The 9,689-nt window shown below is 36.9% G+C and overlaps 1 pseudogene; it reads right to left on the reverse strand.

Annotated features, from left to right (window-relative positions):
- Nucleotides 1–4,706: 4,706 nt before the first annotated feature.
- On the reverse strand, nt 4,707–7,644 carry LOC136281243 (ficolin-1-like; annotated as a pseudogene).
- Between the last annotated feature and the right edge of the window lie 2,045 nt (nt 7,645–9,689).

A 9,689-nucleotide genomic window follows, 5' to 3' on the forward strand; every position in this document is an offset into this window, starting at 1 on the left:
GCTCTGACGAAGGGCTAACGCTCGAAACGTTAGCCTTTTAACTCATTACGGTGTCCAATTTAATTTATATTTCCAAAATATTTTGCAAATCTGAAAAAATATTTAGAATCGATATCTAATAAACAAATCGCTTGTGAGAAGTTTGTCAAATCGAGGGAACAATTACAAATCCTTGTTTTATTCAAAGATCCACAAATTACTTTCACGAAATCGAAAATATTTTGTCATGTGACACTTGCGCCAGTAGTGAGCACTTTGTCACATTACAGCGCATCGTGTCGCACTAGGCTGCCCCAGGTCGACTTGGAGTCACTACGCAAACGGACTAAACTGCACTAAGTGCATTGCGATGTTCTGCCACAAATGTGGAAATGAATTTGTGAGCAATGAGCTATTCTACCGTCGATGTGGAACATTAAGAAGACCAAACATACACAAAAGCCAAAAGGTCACGAACGTTTATTGCCTTTAATCGCAACGTTTCACCCGGCAGTCAAAAAATTGAAACAAATATTGATGGAACATTGGAGTCTGAGACACAATCAGCCCTTGCTGGAAACAATCTCTACAAAACCTCCGATCATCTCTTACAAAAAGGGAAAATTCCTTAAAGACATCCTTGTAAGAGCATAAATATAATATGAAGGCGATAATGCGATACGACCACTAAAGCTACATGGGGAGTCCATACGTGTCAGTCTGTCTTTACTTTTATTCTCACGGCTGGGCGCAAGTGTCACGTGGCAGAATGGTTTTCTCGATTTGCGGAAATTTTCTAGATTTAGGAGAGACTCTTGGATTGCAGACTATTTTCGATTCTCGTGAAATTTATTTGTGGATCTATGAATTAAACCAGGATTTGAAATTGTTTTCTCGATTTGACAACCTTTTCAAAAGCGATTTGTCTAGATAGCGATTCTGAATATTTTTTCGGATTTGCAAAATATTTTTGGATTGTCCCTTTTCGGCTTCCGTAGCGGGCTTTGAGTGTGGTTAGCTTTAGTGTCCTGTTTAATATAGAAAGAGACCAGTCTTTAATCGGGGAAGAGATATTATTAGCTTACAATTTTCATTCAGAAATAATAAGTAACTTCGAAAGCTTCTCCTTCCGAGCAGACGTTGCATCTCAGCAGATTCGGAAGTAAGGATGGGGAGCCAAAATTTGCATAGTGTTAAAGAATAACATTACGGGATCTGTTGAACTAATTTGAACTTATCATAATTCAATTGGATTGGTCTTTTGTTTTTGAAGTTGTTAAAGTTTACTTAGAATATCGTCGTACACCGTTTTAATAGGCAGATGTTGGGTAAGTTGACTGTTGATATCAAACAAGTAGTTGAATGATTGCTCATGTTTATTTTCCGGTGCAAATGTATGAGTATTATATCAAAGGAAGTGCTTTGAATTCGGGATTAGCTTTAAACTGCGTACGCGTCATTCAACTGCAGTAACTTAGAGATTAGTTTCTTGTATGGTTATTAGCGCAAACGGAAATGCCCTACTTCGAATTCAAGTATTTGCCAAAACTAATTTGCTTTTTAAATTGATTCTTCCCCTTTTTGGAGGTGCTTATTATTAAAAAAAAGAGTAACAGAATTTCGGGGGACAGCGCTGTCTATTACATTTCGAGGCGTTTTAACTTGAATGAGACTGAAATTTAGGCAACCTAAAGTATGATGAGCCCATGCAAGATTTACAGTGGAGCAGACGCGTATTTACGAAGTATCTCCACGAAAACAGAAGGAAAAAATCAAAACGATCTAAATCATCGAATGAATAATTTATCGATAAAAAAACTCACTTTTACCTTTATCTGATGCAAGCTTATAAGTAAAAGTTTAAGAAACCTTATGGGTTATTTTCTTCGATTGGTCGACAGTTGAAGAATTCTTTTTATACAAAGACGCCTACAAGTTTTCGGAGATAAAAAGGGAATAAGGATTGAGACAATTATGATAGTTGACCATTTTCAAGCGAACTTAGTTATATCGCGGGGCCCATTTTTGTGCCAAAAAAAAATCCACGTCCAACAAACAAATGAATTTTAAAATGATAGGAATGCACTTTCGTTTAAAGCTTTCAAAACAAAAAATTTAATTGCGTGAGATGGGAACTATATGCCACATAAAATTATAAAGCAATCAAAAATTTAGTGAGATAAGGGTCAATGATTATATTATATTATTTATAACTAATTAAAACATCAGTATTACTAATATTATTTTTTACAGTATGATGATCATTCTATTTCGCGATAATGTTTCCGCAGCAACTATTTACTCAGCGCATCTTACAGGTTTTTTTAGCTGCTTTCATTCCGTGAAAACGAATGTAACCACTTTGAAGAAAGCTTCACAAAAAAAAGTCGCTAAAAAATAAGAAACTAAAAAACAAAAAAAAAGCAAAACAATGTAGGAAGATTTTCGGATAGATAAGGGAACACAAAAGCTTCTTCAAGAGAATGGAGTTCGTTATATTCCTTTAGTTTTTCCTTTTAAATCTCGTGTGCCCCCAATCTTTTAAAATGTTCTATTACGGAATGTTATTGGTGACTTGGTTACTCGGAAAACGTCATCGACCTTAGTAAGACCCCGACACCCCCACAGACTATTTTCATGAGTACAATTTACTTGCTCAATAAGAGGGGGGTGGGCGAGGGAAGTGTGAAAGCTGAGACGGCCGACCGCCCCAATTCAACTATAGAGAAACATTACAATTTGTGACCCCAATTTGTTGGTGGATGTGCTATTAACGACCGATTTTCATTTGTTGCCCACCCATCTTGTCGCTGTACTAAAACTTTCGCTTTATGAATTGGTTAATCAATAAATCAATGAACATCAGTTAATACTTTATTTACCATAAGTTAAAATGTTAAAAGTAACAGAGCTGATATGGACTTGCATGTACGACATACAACAATACTCTATTAGTTAAAAGTTCTAAGGTAAATCAAAATGCTTGTAAATAGTGGTCAATAATAAATGTAATCTTGGTATGTGTTCGAGATTGTAAAGGCTTCCTTCTGAAATAACATGTTGACGATTATATTCTAGGCTAAAAGCCCTCTAAATCTTAGAGAGGTTCTCCCTAAATCTACGTTATGATGTGGTAATTTAAAACTTGGGGAGTTGCATAAATTATAATTAGAACTACTACTCTAGATCAAACGTCGACTTCCCGCAAGATACGGCTTGTGATCGTCTACCGTCCACAGAATTGTGATGACCACCGCAGGGTTCCCATTAACACTTTTCTGATGGAGTTTTCTGACCTGATGGAGTCCACTATTCTATCCAAAGAGCCTTTGATTGTCGTTGGTGATTACAACATACAAGTGGATGTTCCTAATGACACTGATGCACTTAAGTTTTTAGATCTGCTTGAGTCTCTCGGTTTGGAACAGCATGTGACAGAGCCAACGCACATACGTGGTCACACCCTGGATCTTGTTATAACAAGAAAGATTGAGGATATTCTGGCGAGTCCACCACGCGCCTGTCGCTATTTCTCCGATCATGCAGCTGTACATTGTCATGTTGCCATAAGTAAGCCTTCATTTCAGACTAGGATAATAAAGTTTAGGAAAACTAAATCCTTGTACGCTGAGAGCCTATCGAACGACGTAGTACTTACAGGGCTATGTGATCGAGGTAATAGCGATCCCATCACCCCACTGGACTTGGATGTACTTGTAGAGGATTACACGACCACACTCTCTCGAGTTCTTGATCGTCACGCACCTTTAAAAACGAGTTTCTTATTATAGGTACACGCGCACAGTTAAATAAGGTTATGATAAGTGACTTGCAAGTAGGTAAGGTAAAGGTTTCTGCGGTTTACTCTGTTAGAAACCTGGGTGCTTGGTTTGATGCAAACATGAATATGACCACACATATTAACAGCATATGTCAGAATATTTATTACCATCTACATAACATCCGGCGTATTAGAAAGTATTTATCATATGATAATAGGAAGTCCATTGTACAGGCTATTATAATGTCACGATTAGACTATTGTAACGGTCTATTATATGGTACGCCCGCTGGTCATCTTGGTAAGCTGCAACGCCTGCAGAACGCGGGTGCTCGGCTGGTATGTACTATATCTAGGTATGATCCTATCACACCATCCCTGATCAACCTGCACTGGCTTCCGGTTACCCACAGAATAGAATTCAAGATAGCAATGCTAGTTCACAAATGTATCTACGGCGTCGCACCACAATATCTTTCAGACTTGATAAAAATCAAAGAGAGCTCGCGGTATCAGTTGAGATCATACCGGGGCATACTCCTAATGGACAATACCTATAGAACAAAAAAGACACTCGGGAATAGGGCGTTTGAAAATGCTGCGCCCAAAGTATGGAATCGACTCCCTTTAAAAATTAGACAATGTCAATCATTGAACAATTTTAAAGTTTTACTAAAGACACATCTCTTTAAATTAGCTTTTTATTAGTTCTTTTATTAACTCATATTCTACTTTTATTGTTTTCCGAAAATTGTAAATTATTATTATTATTATCATTATTTGGACTAGCCATTTATTACTTTAAGATTTTAGTGTTGTAATGCGCACTCGATCATATCTTTATCGCATGCTAGACTGCGCAATATAAGAAATAAACATTATTATTATTATTATTTAATTAAAAAGACAGAATATCATCTGCCTCCATATCATTATCTACCTTGTATATAAATAAAAGCAATTAGCCAGTCTCATACATATTTAAATATGAATCCCACACAGTCAAGGATGAAACATCCTGAGTGTCCCAAGGCAGTCTATGTATGACTTTAGCAGCACATGCATGCATATACTCAAGGTTTAGCGTTAATGATTGGGAGCATGTGCCCCATAGTAAATTGTAGTAAGTAACTGTGAGGACTATACAAGTGAAATAGATACTTTCTTTTAAATTTTAAGTAGGTCTAGGCCTTTTTTAACTTTGGTGAACGACAAAACATGGATGCAATAGACGGTTTTTATAAATAAAAAAAATTATAGCATCGTTTACTATAAGTTTCACCTAAATACTAATCCATAAGCAGAAATTGCATTGAAGCTACTAACGAAATTCAAATTAGTGCATGGTGTCATCATATATACGTATCAGCTTGCTGACTTAGGTTTAGCACGGGCTTCAGTTCAAATCGTTTTCTTGTCGGTCAAGTGTCGATCAATTCAAAAGCTTCAACATCCCCCCCCCCCCATAAACTCCTCGGGCATTCGTTCAAACACCCTACTCAAGTGCCAGATTTGATGGCCAATTTTTTTGCAAGAGACAAGATCAGCAGATATGACTCTAAAGCTACGATCAGCGTGTAATTGAACTGAAAGCAGTATAGTAAGAGGGCAATAGTTATCTTTTGTTCCAAAACACGGGGATTGAAATTTTTGAAACGGCTTGTACAAATCCTGGAAATTGGAGGTTTAATCCTTTGGCAAACCTGGCTGGCCAGTCTTATGAACACATCAGGCACTGACGGAATTTTGGACGGCTTTCAAATTTTTTTGATGCGGATGCAACAGACGAAGCAAAAATTTTACATGACAAATTTGTCCTTTGATTTTTTCGGAACAATTTTAGTTATGCCCGTTTATGATTGTGATTGTGACGATTCAAAATCTAAACGAAGATGGACACCAATAAAACATTAAACTCCCAAAATAAACATCAAAGCCATACGTTTTCCTTTCTTTTATCTGGAAATGTTTCTCTTTACATACAAAATTCAAACTAGATGTGATAAGCCGTTCATGATTAGTTCCCTTCGAAATCAATTTCCAAAGCCACATCCCTATTCGAAACATGCTTCCCGCGGCTGGAAATGGATTCTGTCTCAGTCAACTTGAATTCCTTACTTACTTATGTAGCGTCATAGAGTCACCAGCGGTGCCCTTGTATCCTCCAATCAAAAGCCGGTACTTATCAGCTTCGTCTGCCACACCAAAATCCGTGTACTCAGCATATGTGATGTTCCCTTCAAAGTCTTCCAGGTCAACTCTCAACATGACATGATCAGCGGCTGTTAAACGGTGAAGATTGTCGTTTCCAAGCCAGAACTCTCCGCTCAGATCTCCGAAGCCGTTTTTGTAGGATTCCCATTTAAGATAGAAGTCAACAGAGCCGTCCAAGCGTTTCTGAAAAACGGTCCAGCCTCCACCGTCTGTGATCATGTCACATAACACTTGGATTGGTTTGCCGCCATCTGGATTGATGGTGTATACGCCACTAGAATTGAAACCATCTTGAAACAATTGAGAGCAGCTTTTCGGTTCTATTAATTTGCGAGGAAATAAAGAACCTATTCGAAATCACTTCTTTATATGATAATTGAGGCTTTTTCTATACCTAAACAAAGCGAAATATACCTACCGCAAGGTTTTCCTGTGAAGCCATGCTTACACTGGCATCGAATGCTGTCATCTTGATAGTTGGGAACGCATATACTGTGATCACCACATCGGAAGCTGTCTTCTTCACACGCGCTCTAGAGAAAAAAGTTGTGTCGAGTAACTTCCTAAACATCTGTAAGTCAAAGGAGTTTCTTTCTTTCAATAGCGCAGGGATATTCGAAGGATAGCAACTCATTTGGTTGCAAACAGGATTTGCACAAATTTCTTCAAGATATGGCCTTCGGCTTGCGCACCCTGTTACGTGCAACAGAAAACCTTTGATAGGTTGGGAGATAAACAAAGTCTACGAGACCATACACAAGCCTCGTTCTTAGGGAAATATAGACCTCCGGTATGAATTTACCACCATGATAATGATGATGATGATGATGATGATGACGATAATGATATCATAATCAATGGTAGTTTTTATTTTTATCATCAATGTCATAATCATTACTTTTATCAGTATCTTTTTATCATCATTGACGATGGTTATCGCCATGAGTGGGTCTCCTTACGCTCTGTCTAAGAATACCAAGTCTTGCTACAATTTGCGACAATTTTATTACGAAGCGCAACAGAATACATATCCTTTCTTGTTGGATAGCAAAATGCGACTAGTTGACATGGAAGATTTACTTGAAAGAAAAGCAAGAATGAAGGCTTTATATATAAAACAAATCGAAAATTTTCGCGAAAAATCTAGCCGTTTTCGTGAGTGGAGCCCCCTTCCCTTAACGTCAACAGCCGGAAAATTTCTATCACGATTATTTACAGATCTTCTTATGCAGATAAGGAGGTAAAAGAAGAAATGAAAGCTTAAACAGTTCAAAGTTAATCAAGATTTTAATTCTGATCCACGAAAGAAGTCATTGTTGATGCACTAAACAGATTTAGCTTACCTTTATTCCCCTGTAAATGAAATCTTTATCCTCGATAAAGTTAGCAAATCCAGCAAATCGATCAGAGTCGCTTAGTTGACACTTGAATTTGTTTTAGTCGCTCTTTACGGTTCCAAAGTTGTAAGACTGACATCGCTCTTCATACACACACTCAAACTGACAGGAACTTTCCGAATCCACTTCTATATCTCTTATCAGGCTTCCGTTCAGCTTTTGTCTTTTTATCTTTCCGGCAAAGTTAACAGCTTTGAGATTTGGACCTGAAATACGGTTTATGCCGTAGGCAACAGCGCAAAGAAGAGATATTATGCTGAGATGCATGTTTAGTCTACACTGTCAGAAAGAATATGATGAAAAAGGATGAATGTTTATTTCATTTCTATTGACAAACTAGATAAGCAGGTGCTAAAAAATTGCAAAAATTAAAACGGTATAGGCAATATGGTTTTTTTTTTTGGTGACCGTCAACATAGGCAGGTTGCTAAACAGGTATTAGGTTTCCTTCAAACTGCATTAGGTTGCAGTGTTTTCTATTTTTTTAAAACTTTTTTCTCACCGTGACTATTCTTCTCGAGGACTGATGGTTGAATCATATTTTTCTCATACAGAGAGCATAAAGGAAAGGACTTGGTGAAAAGACGTTTTAATTTTCTTTAGTTATACATATTTGCATTCTAGTATCTATATTTGAATAATTTTCAGCGTATATGACTCTTTCCTCGTCAAAATTTAATAGCATCTTTAAGATCCTGCGCGGAAATATAACCGATGTCGAGTGAAGCTGTTTAAATAAGGATGACAATCTAAAGATTCGTGTTCAGTCTCAGAAATCGGAGTCGGTGCGTGCAACATAAATTGTCAAATGCTCTTAAGCAAGTTTGAAACCTAAGGCTTATTTTAATTAGTCCATTGATTTAATAATTACGGCAGGTACTCCGGCATAACTTTCTGTGTCCCCAAAATTTTCCTGAAGCTTTTTAGAGCTTTTGAGTGTTTCTTTCCCTTAGCCCTCATGCAGTGTACTTAATTACGACACAGAATGAGAAAAATATAGATGAATATGAGTTATTTATCAGTAAATAATATATTAAAGAGTAAAAACCAAACGTTTTCGACACTAGGTTATCATGAGGGTAAATAAACACCGTCCGCCAAATTGATGATATTTTATATACCTAATTCCCGATGGGAGGAGTTTCGTGACGAGTTTTGTTCGGGAAGTGGCAGAGAGCACGTTTGAAGAGAAGTTTATTTCTAAATTTGGGTAATTAGTTGTACGTGTGAATTCATTTAGTGATGTAGTCAATGGCGTCCTTCACATTTACTTCAGTGAAAGGCGAGAAGACGTCATTGGCAAACACGTCTAATGTCTTGAAACCTACATGCCATCCCTGGGAGAATCGTTCTCATTCCTTCAACTGGGGCATGATCTGCACGGAGAAGTCTTTTTATGAACTCAGAATCCTTGAAGGTCTCATGATGCAACTTTTGCAGCCTAGTTTGAATAGGCAAATTAATTCCGAAACGACTCCTGTCGGTAATTATTTAAGGATATAAAATATGCAATTAAGTGGACAGTGCTTATTAATAATAACCTAATGATAATAACCGTTTGGTTCTTACTACTTGATTTTTTTATTTCTTGTGAATAGCACATTTTTCAACCTTAGCGAACTTAATGGACATAGATGAATATGTTGTGGTTCAATTTTATCCCTGGTTCAAATTTTATTTTCGTTTGTCTTGGTTGTTTCTAATGTATGACAATGAGTTTGAAACAAAGGAAAATAAAATTTGAACCAAGGATAGAATTGAACAACAGCAAAAGTGTGTCCACCAATCTTCACACATAAATTAGATTTTCACTCTTGTTTCCTTTTCTAATCAACTTTCATAAGTTTCTTTCTCAAGTGAATTCATATTGCAGATAAGTAATGCTCGATTGTTTGTCCCTCGTGTCAGAAATGAGAGCACCGGCTGTTTATACTTTTTTCATAAGTTTTGTGTTATTTGCCGGTTCCTCCTTTTAGAACAAAAATTATTTGAATCCCAAAAAAGTGGAAAAAAAACTCCTCAGGTCTAAAATTGTCCATGGGACTAAAAGACAGAAAAAAATATGAAATAGAAGACTGAGTCACAAGAAATAAAAAGCTCAGTTAAGGTCCTGAGTGCAAAATTTAGGCCTAGAAATTATTTTTCTCGGGGCTGTGCTTGTAGTCTGCAATCTGCAATCAAACTATGTTTTACGGAAGACAGAGTGAATATGGTTCGGCCGTCTACAATTAGAGAAATGTTTGGACAGTTTAAAGATGTTTGCAGCATCAGTTTCCTTGTTTTGATAGCAGCTACATTTCTTGTTATCAGCAATTCAC

The sequence above is a fragment of the Pocillopora verrucosa genome, chromosome 5, assembly GCF_036669915.1.
Source record: "Pocillopora verrucosa isolate sample1 chromosome 5, ASM3666991v2, whole genome shotgun sequence".
Taxonomy (NCBI): domain Eukaryota; kingdom Metazoa; phylum Cnidaria; class Anthozoa; order Scleractinia; family Pocilloporidae; genus Pocillopora; species Pocillopora verrucosa.